General features: G+C 32.1%; 1 protein-coding gene across 13 annotated transcripts in view; it reads right to left on the reverse strand.

Moving 5' to 3' along the window:
* Window positions 1-14,493, reverse strand: part of LOC148619037 (paired box protein Pax-5-like) — a 56,386-nt gene that overhangs the window by 31,711 nt on the left and 10,182 nt on the right. The gene's annotated exons all lie outside the window — the stretch shown is intronic.

The raw sequence follows: 14,493 nt of genomic DNA on the forward strand, positions 1-14,493 counted from the left end.
AGCCAGAGGAGACGCATTAGATTCGTATGAAAATATTCGGATACAAAACAAGTCGTTTTCCATTAAATTTTCATAGATGCCCACAGCGGAGGCCATTGGTGTCGCAAAAACCTTCTTTATGTTATTTTTATCCTTAAATAAAATCTTTATAATGCTGTAAAAGTGATAAGAGATTATTAAAACGACGTAAACACCTCTTTTCTGACAAAAAAATCTTTTAACAATATATCTTCAAAGACGTCCTTAATGTCCGCGATTACTAACCGAGTGCTCGTTCTTTGAAAATGACACTTATCTTATATAATCTAAAATATTTTGACCCCCAAAAAAGTAAACAATATCAAGTATTTTTGGGTGGTGTCGGTTTGTCTAACGATAGCGACACAACGGTCTGATCAATCCTCAATATGACGTCACTAAATTATCAATATGACGTCACATTGACATACCATGTATACTTATGCTTCACACTAAGTTGTACTGTCGTCACTTACTGTTTGTTAAACTTCTTTTTTTCACATTAAAAACTCTACCCCTTTTTGGAAAACATTGTTTTAAAAGAGCTAGATTATTTAGAAGTAACACTTTAGATAATACTAAAAAAGAATCTGACAAAATTAGAATAGTTTCTAAGTTAAAAAAAACTATTTAAAATTGTCGTTAAACTTAGGATAAAGTACTGACATCACCAAAATTATACGAAGCAAGTTGCGAACATCTTTGGAGACGTTTACCTTATACACACACACACACCATTCTGAGGACACAAGTTTATGTGAGAAAGTGATAGATGTGTAAGGATAAGTGACAGTTAACCTAAGGCAACTACATAACCTCTTTATACAGACTTGTGTTTGTGTATTCATTACATTTTATTTATAGTGCAAAGGGTGTTTTATTACAATTTATGTAATGCTTCGCACTAAGTTATGCTGTTTTTCCTCTTATATTCACAAACTTAATTGACTCACAAAACAAGAAATAATTTCCTAGAACTAGAAAAACAATGATTTAGGTTATTAAAGCATTTTTTTAAGACTAAAAACCCATCACATGTACGAAAGAAGTTTTTAATGCAGTTTAACTGGTTATATTTGATCATTTTTAATCTGACTAAGACTAATCGGACTATGCCCTGGGTCCGTAGCCTCAATAAGATAAATACCATATATAACCTCCGCCCGGAGCCTCAAAAATATAAATACCATGTATATCCTCGGCCCGGAGCCTCTAAAATATAAATACCATGTATATCCTCGGCCCGGAGATACCTATTATATACTTTTACAAATATACTATCGATAAACTATAAAATTATAAACAAAACGAGTCCTCAAGAAAGCTGTCAGAATTCAAAAGTTTGAACATCTTTTTTTCTGTTTTAAAAATGTTAACGATGGCCATATCTACTGAATTCAGTTCTAAGGAAAATGTATGATAATGCACCAAAACTTCCACTTTCGTAAAATACGGATTAGATACTTCTATAATCCGCTTACACCTAGTGCTACCTTAATTAAAACGACTGGGCACTATTGATAAGCGATATTGATTCATTTTGTAAAATATAATACCGTTTTAACTCTGTCATGCAGTATTTAATAATTTACTAAGTAGGTTTTTTCTATTTTCGATTATTTTATACACAATGTTTCAAATCAGAAGCTGTTTTGAGTAAAACATCTTTATCAAGAAGATTTGATCGTTGAAAGATATCACACAATGAGACGTGTTGATTAATTTTCTCTTTTCTTTGTCATTTTCTCACGATTTCCTCTGATCGAGATTTTATTCTTTTTTATAATTCCCTTGTAAAATATCTCACCCTGCATTGAAAATCAGATACAAAAACGTCAAACAACGACGAAAAACAACATCTGTAAATGTCAAAAAGACTAAGTTAGGCTAAATCCGGAATGGCAAGCAGATTCCGAGAGAGGGACAAATGATTATCTACTGATTTCTATTCCTTTTAAAGGGATACGACGAAAGTGCTAGTAAGAGCAGATTCTACAGAATGGAATACGAAAATCATTCGTTTTTTACTATTTTTTGTTTGTTTTTGTTTTGTTGTTAAGAATTAAACACCACAAGAAAGATGGAACATAATAACATTAGTTTTTTGTAATTGTCTTTCCCAAATTTTTATTCCTTTTTAGGAGTGCTCATAGCTTTTTTAATCTTGATACTCAAAATCTTTAAAAAAGAACTTTATTATTGTAAATAATTTCGGTGTCAAAATGAATTAAAGTGGCCTGTGGTAAACTTGCGTCGCCAGTCGCTTTACAAGATTGCAAAATAGGTGTATAATGACTGTAAACAATTATGTGTAAATTACATAAACCCGGGCAATCAACAGCCGCCTGACAGGAGTCACAAAATGGAAAGGCGTTATAATGAACAAGATTATTCATACAGATCTACAAATGAATACATTTTCAACCGTATAATGATATCACGTACATTCGATAAACACTCGTGCATTTGCTGTATCAGTTCTGACAGGGTCTATATTACATCCCCTGATTCTGATAACAGCTACACTATTTAATGTAATCGTTGCTTTTTACTGAACTATAATAGTAGCTTTTTTATTATTCTAAACTGAAACAAGTATCATTTACAACCAAAGGGGATCAACTCTGATTACCTTAAATCAGAAAAATATTTTAAGTATAAGACTTGTTGGTCAATGCGAAACTGTAGCGTTTAAATCGACAATAATCCGTCAAGCAGCTTGGTTATCTAGCTAGTTAACTACTGGAGCAATCATTGTCCATGACCTTGAGTAACCTTGCATACAAACCGTGGCAATGAGTGAACATGTCCTTAAACACTTATATATCCTAGACCTTTCACGCTCAATAGTGCACAAACCTCAACAAATTCCAATGTATTGTTGTGCCCTACTAGCACTGAAGCGTTCACATATATTTAACTTGGTAATATTGACAATGCATTTAGTATATTAAAGTACAAATCTCTACAGGTGTAAGTATTCAAAATAGCAGATGTTTTAAGAGAAAAATAGCTCCTAATAAAATAAAATGAAGATTCAGTACTACTGATAGACAGCGTTCTACAATGAGATTAAATGTGACAAGTGTTTAGATAATCCATCATGAAAAGTTTTGACTTATCTTGATTCTTACACTTAAGCATCAACAAAAAATACCAAGATTGATTAAAAAGAGATATCACAAATTGTCAGAAAAACTTCACAAAGGCGATAAATGGCAGAACTTAGAGGGCGAAACATTAACATGTTCGCCTAAAATCGGAAGGAATTAATCGAAATTTGAAAGTCTGGGCCCAACATAAGCGTCATTGGAAGAGCTCGCAGATTTTGTGATTTATTCAACATAGTACAGGGTTTGAAATTAGCAGGGCCCACTTGCCAGCGGTCCATAAAATTTGGTGTGGGCTACTTAAGTTTCTATTGTGATTGTAAAAAAAAACTTTACATTTTACGCTGTGGGTTACCAAGCCAAATTTTAGGTTAAAACCTTGATAGTATTGTAGTCCTTTGTCTTAACTTAGAATTATTTGGTAGACTTTATTGCAAGGTGGGCGCAGCCAAATCACCAAGGAGAGCAACCACTCACCTAACACACCAACAGCGTTCTGAAGGTTGCAAGGCACAATGTATATCAACCAGGAAAAAATAGTTTGAAAATATGTGTGTAACTAAATTTACAACTCGTGAAAACTATAAAGCCTTTCAGTAGAATGTACATAATGATATTTAAGTAGAGATATTTCACAATGATTGTTTACTGATTTTAAAGAAATAAACGTGAAAAATATTCATGACGTGTATTGTTCGGTTATAATGGGTTCTCAAATATCGGATGAAAATTGAGGAATAAAGTAATGAAAATGTTTGTTCAACTACTCAAGGTTATGGCAAGTTTACTAAATATATCGAAATAACTCTAAAGGAAATGTAATACGCTTTTGGCACAAAGCACATCTATAAGTAGACATGAATTTAGCTAGGGTGGTTTATTTTTTTTGTTCGTGTGGTGCAATGTTCTACTTAAGGACTGAAAGACGTTTTTGTTCTTAGTCTCTGTGATGGTTAAATCGTTCGTTACAAAGACTTTGGTGTATTGTTTTAGGCAGACAAAAACACGTAGAAAATATAGTTATCTATATCAATCAAAGTTGACAATACTGTACCAATTCATTTAAAATGTGACCCACCAAATATAGACATACCAAGTCATTTACACTCACAACACGTGATGGTATTCAGTTACATTATTACAGAATTTAATCCATAAAAATAAAATATGCAGGACATAACCATATGAATAAAATGTCATGGAAGGAAAATAAAACAACAAATCGACAAATACTTGGTATTTTTTTGTGAAAAAGAATTAAAACCAACATTTGACAACACCTTTATTTCAATGGAGAATAGATGTTTTCAGATACGTCTTCTATTTCAACATTTAAAAACCCTGCACTTAATGAAACTGCAATTTTCAAAAGCGAATTGACAACGACTCTTCAGGTGGCAAAAAGGCTTATGAATGTTGTCATGACAACATGGCAGGTAAACTCCTAGTGAAGTTAACTAATGAATACAAACGGGTCGAAAATGATTTTCGTTCACATTCTTTAATTCTTTTTATCTAGTATGAATGCTAGCATGTTGAGTTATCGACTTAGTTTTCTGCTTCAATGATGAAAAATTTGTAAATTCAATCTACAAGTTGAACGGCGAGGTAGTCAATTACACTGCCATTACTTCCATCTTAGATTAACTAAAAACTTGAAGGAAAAATATCCCATAACAGGACATGAAATATTGTAATTTTTTTTATATCTTATAAATATATATTGACGCCCATTTTTCGTTTACTTTGCAAAGTGCAATTACCTAATTTTGAAACTGAGTATGTTTTCAAAATTCAAACAAGAAGAAAAAAGAAACTGTAATCCGTTAGCAATTGTAGACGTCCAAGGTTAATACACTGATCAAATTGATCAATAAACAAGGTATTCATTCAATAAAATTGACGGTTTGTCGGTCTGCTAGTCATGAGAGTCCGAAGTCGCAAGTTGGGATATGCAAAAATAGTATGGTTATACCTGAACGCTTCAAAATACTACAAAAATTACTCTATTGGAAAACAGACAAGTCACTGTTAACCCATTGTTGTCATTCTGTATTGTTAGGAGATTTTAGTGAAAGTAGTCCTCACTTAGAACATTACTGTGAACACAACCTACATACTGGAGAAACTCATACAGTGTCATTATCCTTCATTTCTAAAGTGTACGGAGTAAAATCGATGCGATACACTCAACTTTACATAAAAAGATTATATACACTGTAAGAGCAAATATCGTCAAAACGTTTTTAAGACGAACAAAAACTAGGTCAGTTTAACTAAAGAAAACGTCAAGATCTGACAGTTGCATACATTTTTACGGACTAGTGGTGATTCTAGCAAAATCGTCTCTACAGGGGTACCTGGTATTTTTACGAATATTACACTTTCAGTCACGTATGATGACTTTTTGGTATAAAAAAAATAAGTACATGTACTAGTAAATAGCCCTCGTTCTCGATGTGTTGAAGAATTACAATAGATAAATGTTTCAGTCACATTTTGACAAACAGCACAAGCAAAAAGTACAGTTCATTATTTTTGTTTCAGATGATCCCTTTGATGTAGAATCAATTACCATCGATTTGAAGAACCACATTGCTTTTTGTTTGTTTGTTTGGTTTTTTTTTTATTAAATAAAACTACATTCAAATGCAAGCCTATGGTGAAACATTATATACAATTCGATACCTACATCATAAACACCGAGAACAAGTATTGAACATTTTCTTCTTTAAAACATAAACAGCATATCTATTATGTTGTTGATATAGAAAAAAAAACAATCATGGGAGAACTGATGTTCCAAATTAAACAAATTAAAATGCAGAGTAAATATGTCAATCTTTTCTAATCGACCGGTTGACCATAAAAATATAGTTAAAACATCAATAGACCAACCATACAGGTAAATGGACATAGTAAATGGGAAATTATCCCAACGATCCAATTTTCTGTAGATCTATACACCTCATTGTCGTTTTCAATGAGAATGGAAGCAATTCTCACTATCATTACAATCGCATTTGGGACAGGTATTCTTTTGAACAAGAAAACAAATTAAAAACAGAGTTGATAATTTCGTCTCCGTACAGGACGTGACTTTTTAAAGAAGAAAAATCGAATTTTATCCATTAAACCAAGGATGACACATCATGAAGTGAAAGGTATAAAAATGGATTCCCTAATGGTATAAACTGTAAGATACGTATCAGTATTTGTTAGGTGTACGAGCGTTCTGCTTTAGATCAAAGCTTGATACCTTCGATATTACCTTAATGGCGTTTTTAAAATTCATCATAAAACCTTTTTGCCCAAAAATAAATAGCGACTAATAATGTTGAATTTAGGTGAGAAAAACATTAACTGTCGGTCTATCAACTCGTATAAGATATAAATATTAAGTACCATCATGGGAAATGTTGTGATATAAAAAAGTCAAACTATTAATATGTTTCAAGTATACACTTTAATTACGATTTTAGTCCTAATACATGCAACATAAATAGTCCCCCCCCCGGACCAATTAGTTTGCACAGCACATAAAACGTACCTGTAATTTACAATTACTATTTATATACAACTAATACTTTTAACTTAAATATCAAGTGAATCTATGAGTCAAAAATGCAAACGTATCAAAACGACACCCTCTACTATTTTTTTGTTCAGATCTTTGGTCTGTAAAATATATACTTCCGGACTACTTCCAATAAAACGCACTATTGATGAACATGAAAAGATCCAGTTAAGGGGCTAGGTAAGCTTAAGTGGTCATTACATTTTTGGAACCGCAAAATAAAAGTAGTTACATTTCTCTACTAAGAAGGGTTAGTGGCCTAACAATCGCACAATTGGTCGAGACAAGGGAGGATTCAGACGTTCATGTACAGGACAAAACTTTACCGGCTTTTATTTAGTCATACCTCAACAAACCAATGCAAAATGTCTCTCGAACATGCTTAATTTTTATCTAAAAATGTTGTCCGAAACAAACCCTCTAATTAAAACACTTTGTAAAAAACTCGTGATATGGTTCGATATCATATAACCACTAAATTTTCTAGCGTTGCCTTGAATACATAATAAAATTTATATATCTGTAAAAATAAGCTTGATATGTGATATTAAAGCTGTGTACCAAATATATTTCATCACATTTTCTCATATGGGACATTATAAATGCTGATTTTAGTTTTTATTGTTCACAAGTTTGTTCTCAAAAACGAAATTTCGTAAAATAAACTTGAAGCTTTCTATCATAAAAAACGAATATTGTGATAAATAAAACTTGATGCTTTTAGCCAACTTTAATTTAAAATGAAATATATCAGGTGATGTAAGTGGTACTTTTAGATTTATTACAAATCTACATTGGGACACCTGGAGATCGAGATGGGTGTATCATAAAACAGGTATTCTAAAAAAGAGAAGATAAGCAAGCTGGTATATTAACTCTGTAAGTTCTTTGGAAAAAACTATAAAGCATTGTACGACAAATTTTCTACCTTTACAGAATAATTTGTACTAAATGTCATCGAAAGGTGCATATATACAAAGATGTATACGTCCGGTACAATAACAGCTTGTGCCCTTTAGGACGAGTTTTACTCCGTGTCGAGGGCTTTAGAAAGTGCCTTCTTTTGGTTACATTTTAACCACGTGGTCGTTATCTTATAGCCAATTTTCACCGTGCCTTTGCTTTACCATTTTCACCATATGATCTTACATTACAATTTTTGAAGAGGCCGTAAATCATGCTGTGATTCAAATGGTCATTTTTTTCAACTTTTATTTTCAAGAAGCTGAACTACCATGTACATGCACACAGAATTTAAAAAAAAATGTAATTTTCTTTTCAAAACGTGTCAAAAATTCGATTTCATCGATATCGGAATCATATTTGTTCAAAATACATTTTCTCTATTTAAACACATCATATTCATTAAAGTTAGATTTAAAGTCTGGTGGTTTCTAAAGAATTCTTTGCCGTATAGGTGTGTTATTTTTGCATAATGTAAATAGTTCCTTTTATAGCGGTCCGTGTGGTGTGTTTGAGTAATTACTGGAAGCTATAAACTTTTCCTCGTTATAATATTTCTATTACACCAATGACGAAGCAATCCCCAATTAAATTAACCTTAATCCATATTGCCAATCATTTTACTTTAGATCCTGGTCAAATTTTCCGAGTTTCCCACCCAAAACACACCCAAGCCAAATTTTGATTTATAGAAACTGCTTTTTCATTTCCTTCTAAACGGCATAAAATTTATGTTGTATATTGATTACCATCATGCATCACACTTTTGAAGAATACTATGGGTGTATATTTATATATGACACACCTTCATACATGTATAGTAGAAATTATCTCGTGTTTTGTTTTTTGTTTGTTGTTTTTTTCCATTATTATCTGTTTGCAACGAATTTGGGCTTTCACATCATCATTTCACTACACAAACCATCTCATGTCATGGAATCTGTCACAGACTGTACATCAAAAAACAGTTTAAACCAACTGTGAATTATCTTCAGAGGCTTAAAAATGCTTTCAGTGATTTTTTTTTCTTAAATATCTTGATGAGTTCGTTTAGCAGTTTTACATACAATTCCATGCAGTAATATAACGGGATTGTTTCTTCATATTTAAAACAAAATAGAATCAGGTTATACACTTTATGAAATGTGCGAATTATAACAGATCTGATTCTCGAGTATGACAAAGTTCTGACTCGATACATAACCCAAAATCTTGATGAAGAACTGCCGCTCAAGAATAACAGCCTCTTTAGAATATATATAAATCGGCTCTGTCTATAGCTTGTATATTGGACTCTAATATACCTTAACAGATTTTTATTATTCGAATAAAGCGACCCTTCAAAGTATAGTTAAGAAGAGTTCTGTGGTCTAGTGGAGCACAAACGCATTCATATAAATAAACAGTTCTCGAACAAGCAAAGCCGGCTTTACAACGGGTCTCCAGAGACGTTAAATGCAAAATATTCAAGTAAATACTTTTATAACAGTCATATAAGGCAAGCCATAACTTTTTTTTTTTAAATATTCATGTTTTATGAAGTGATCATTTTAGAAAATTTCAAAAGAAAACTTAAAACATATGTTTTAATACAAGAGTTATTTGCATTGAAGATACATATATTACTATGTTTAACCTGGAGTTATTCATGAAAGACGAACATGACTAGTAAAACTAGATTATTTTCTTATTATCAAATTTGTATATTTTGAAACACCCTTTAAAACGTGTGCTGTATCTATGGCAATACAGTGTATTTGATTATAACTAGGAGTTCGTGTGCAATACTACAAAATCCTTTTTGGGGAGGATTCACAACGCTTATCTATCCGTTGAACTACTTTACCAACAATTTCCAACATAGGAAACTTATAACAATAACAAACTTTTCTGGAGGTGGTACATATATAATAACATGTCATACTAACAAGAATTCGAACAAATAATTTCCGTAAAACTGAGGTCAAGTTTAACAAAAGATGAGAAATTCATACATCGTTTTGCATATTATTATTTAATTAGATGACGAACAAACTGGTAGATTAAAGTTATTGTATGACTACTAAAATGTCATAACTACAAATAAGTAGCAACACATACAGCATTCAAGCAGTCCCTGATCAATTAAACAAATCGAAAACCTTGTGGACGTAGCTGTTTCCTTTTAGAAGATGTGTTGGATATACCAGGTAATCATGGAGCAGGTATACATTATTAATTAGACAATACCTGGAAATGATCATCACCATAATTATCTCTTCTAGCATTAACGTCTGTTTTATTCCTCAGAGAGGACAAAACTTTACATTTTCTCAAAGTCTAATAATGTTTGCATGACATCTCCTATTAACATAGTAGATAGAGCTTCTCTGTTCGATCATCCATGACATATTAACAGAGTGCATGAAATGTTGACTTAGACTTTATCATTACACTACTTTTTCTCTATGTGCTTGTAAAGAGCAAAACAAATAGTGCACTTCCAATGCAAATGTAAGTTCTTTGTTTCTACTCTTAATACAGAATGAGTAATATCTAATCATTGTAAGCATATTATGTCACACAAGTAGAGAGTAAATGTAATAGAAATGGATTAATACTACAGCGAAAGGGGTTTTCTTTATCGCTGTAACCTTCCTTTTCAGCTTCGTTAAAACTGGTGGGGGGCATGTACTTATAAATACTGACTTAGGTGCACTCATTCAAGCTTTCTGCGATTAAAAACACCTTATTTTTTTTAAGAGAAAAATCCCGTTACAAATACAAGCGGATTTCTACATCTATTGAATGAATAAGATATACAAAGCTGCAACAGGATAACCACGGAGTGTAAAGCAGATACACATAACGAATCTCACTGTGAGTCTGTAAGAAGATGTAAATTCCATCAGATATCAAATGTATTAACCCTAAACCTCCAACAAATTAGTGTAATATTATAGCAACCACTCTACAGACCAATGAAAGAAAGTATGTGGTGTCAATCATATATACATATACCAGAAGATATTATGGGTAAAACTTTTTCAGCTGTCAAATAACTAAAAACCCAAAACAGAAACCAAAATGCTGCGATGACAACTAGAAATAAACACAAACACGTACCACAAGATAAATGAATATCCACCTAAAGGCACCAATCCAGTGTATTTGGAGTGAATGTCCCTTATGTTAATTAGAACTGTATTAACTATATAGCCGTATGCTGTATCGACGCGAAGATTTTCATAGAGTTCTTTCTTATTGGATATCGATAAAAAGATTAAAACACTGGACACTAAATATGTGGAATGATATTTAAAACTAATGTCTAACATCCTGGAATAAACCACAGACAATGCTAAAATCGGATAATAAAACAAGTTCAAATTACAAGAGCTATACACTTGAAATTCGGACGTTTGTATCCCATAAAATGTCATACCTATACAGTGTCATGTCTACCTAGTAATGTTCAGTAAATGGAACAATACCCAAAACAAAACTATCTATTTAAAAGAAAATAGGAGAGGTGGCTTAAGTACATCGACCCTCTACCCCCAAATAAATATAAACACTTTCACTATTGCTGGTGATGAACTCAAATGTCAAAGTAGTTATTGGGACTACGATATTGGAAAACATGTTCTCAATATAAAAAACATAAACTGTAAATATAACTTAGAATATCCCAAATATCAACCAAGCCAATATCCCAAATATCAACCAAACCAATATCCCAAATATCGACCAAACCAATCTTAACTGTAACGAATAAAATCAGGTCCAACTTAGACTCATGACGGAAACACTTCAAAGTGCATGTAATGACAGTAAAGAAAAGGTCATCTCTGACGATTTTTTTAAAAGTTGGCCAATCAGTTTTAACTGATATGCATCATACAAAGGATGTAAATCTTAAGAACAGTATAGGCCCAAGGTAAAGTCATATGGCCTTTTACTGGTCAGATATAATGGAGATAAACTCTTAACATTCATTGCCCTGGGATGTTGGTTTTTCTTTCTGATAAAGAGACGCCATTTACATGCCACCACATCTCTATCAAATATAAATGCTCTTACATGTACTTTGTCAATTGTTTTGCAGCTCAGTTCAAAATGCTGTATAGGTTCAATAGTAATATGATCGTCTGAGATTTTCTTACCAAATACAAAACAATGGGATAAAACAGAAATTTTGATAGAGGTAGTACGGTACTTAACTTTTGTTAAGAAAAGTAAGGTCCTGCAAACTAATGTTATTTTGATCCTCTTCAATAGTATATTTAATCAACTAACTAGAATGAATAGATAAACTGACTGAAAGAGCACATTTGTCCACAATAAAACAGTCTTATTATAACACAATTATGATTTGTTTAAAACAAATAGTGTAACATGTGGTAATGTAAGGTATAGATATTATAGTTATTTAAAAAAAAATCGAAAATTATTAAAAAAGGGGAGTTTTTTAGAAATAAAATTTGTAAAGAGGTATACTTTGTAATTGATTTGATGGATTCTAGACCTGAAACAAAACCAATAACTACCCTTGATGCACCAGTAAAAGCTAATTAACACATGTGAACAACGTCTACAATAGTGGTTTGTAAATAGAGAACAACAACTATCAGGAATACATGTGTATATGGCATAGTGACCATTATGAAAAGGAGAAAATCTCAGTTCCTATTATGAGCCTTTGACTGAAATAGAAACAAAATTATGAATGAGAATGAGTAAGACAGATGAAAACGATGCTTCTAGTAAATATTGTACAGTGAAGGGCTGTCATTGTTGTTTTTATATAAAATTCCATTCGTTGGTGCCTAGTAGCGTTCAGTAATTTGAAGGTACTAGTTTAGCTGCAGATCTATCATATCAAGTATCGTGACCTTTAGTAAATCTTATTCGACGCAATAACCCCAAAAGTGCAAACTAAATAATTCTCGACAAACTGAATTCATGCTATAGAGACGCAAAACAAAACAAAACCTTATTCATGGGTTATTGGCTGACTTGAGAGTTTATCATAAAACAATGACTCTCTCGAAATGTTGGAGCATCTTAAACAGACAATTTAAATCAATATGAAATTTGAAAATTGCAGAAATGACTCCAGGTTTATAAAAAATTCATCTTCCACATATGAAACAGAAAATAATTTAATGCAAATAAAAACCAGCGACACCATACATGAAGAAAAAACAACGACACCATACGAGAAGAAATAACCAAAGACACCATGGAAAAATAAACAGACACACCATGGAAGAAATAACCAAAGTCACTATGGAAGAAATAACCAAACACCATGGAAAAATAATGGAAGAAATACCCAAAGACACCATGGGAGAAATAACCAAAGACAAAATGAAGAAATAACCAGACACGTGGAAGAAATAACCAAAGACACCATACATTAAGAAACCCAGTTATTCTAAGCATGAAGAAGTAAAACCAAAGACACTAGTGTAGGAAAATGGAAATCTGAATGGACAGCAAGTATCAAAAACTGTATGTCATCACTCATGATTCAAACTTGTTCACTTGGTTATAATGCTAGGTTGACACTAATTCATCACTGCCAAGTTAACGTTTAGAATATGAATAATAATAATTTATAATGCATATCATTATATTATCAAATTGCAGTGTGCAGTTTTATGGTTAACTCAAATCATGTGTTTCAATAAAGGGTTGAGGCAACTTCTTTTGTTTTAAAAGTGGTTTTGAAATGGGAACATTACAAAATGACATTCAGACAATTGGTGTATTGGTTGATTACAGATTTGCACTGAATGAATATGACAAAATGTACCCTGCAATACCCCATGGCTTAAGTTGGCTGTTTCATTTAAGTTGATACATTTTAATATTATGTTCCTTAAAAAGCTGCAAAATGAATTTGAGGCAGAATGAAATGCAATACTATTCAATAGTCCACAAAATGGGTCATGTTACTAGAATGAAAATGTTTCCTTGTATAATGTGTATGTACACATTATATTTCATGAACGTTAAGGCGTACCGTAACAGAATGATAACGTCACAGTTCATGTGTAATTGAAGACGTAAATTTTCACAACTTATTGACCTGGAATGTCCAGGATTAAAAATAAAGTGTTACACCAACGACACACCGACCACCTGTAGCATATAATTAACTGAACATCCTTTTGTTGAATGAAGGATCGCTAACACAGGTCTTTTTATGTCCCTCTCTGGTATTTATTAAACCTATTATTTCCTTATATTATGTTCCAAAATCTTTACACAGAGGATTAATACACGTGAAATAACACAACCATGGCAAATGAAAACAATCTCTTCTATTTAATTTGATATGTTTCTCAACATTCGATTGTTTGTTTAAGTTTCTTACGGGATATATAGGAATAGCAGCTAGATGATTTTCTTTTGTCAGTTTGACACAAAATCGTACTTTGCCTTCAACTAGCAATTATTTTTTATTGACAATTTGAAAATTGCTAGAAGGGACTATTGATTATGGGTTATTTTCCAACTGCAATTATTATTTTCAAGAAAAATGTTAATTCATAGTGTGTGTTTTTGTACAAGCCTAAAAGGTGCGCACACCAACAACTTGATGTGATCGTCATATCCAAGTCATTTTCGTGGTTAAAATATGATATGACGGGAACATATAATGTCATCTTAGTTGACAAATTGCGTGGTATTATATTGTCAATGGGGTAAAACAGGGATCTGTTTAATAAACGAAACATTTATGTCCACTTGAACCCGGTAGCCATCATAAAAACAAGTAGTCTTACATCTGTAAATGGCATTTAAAATAGAATAACAAATATCGGTCTCTAAACA

Source organism: Perna viridis, chromosome 4 (assembly GCF_037379345.1).
Source record: "Perna viridis isolate PV_CMFRI_1.1 ecotype Kerala chromosome 4, ASM3737934v1, whole genome shotgun sequence".
In the NCBI taxonomy this organism is placed as follows: Eukaryota; Metazoa; Mollusca; class Bivalvia; order Mytilida; family Mytilidae; genus Perna; species Perna viridis.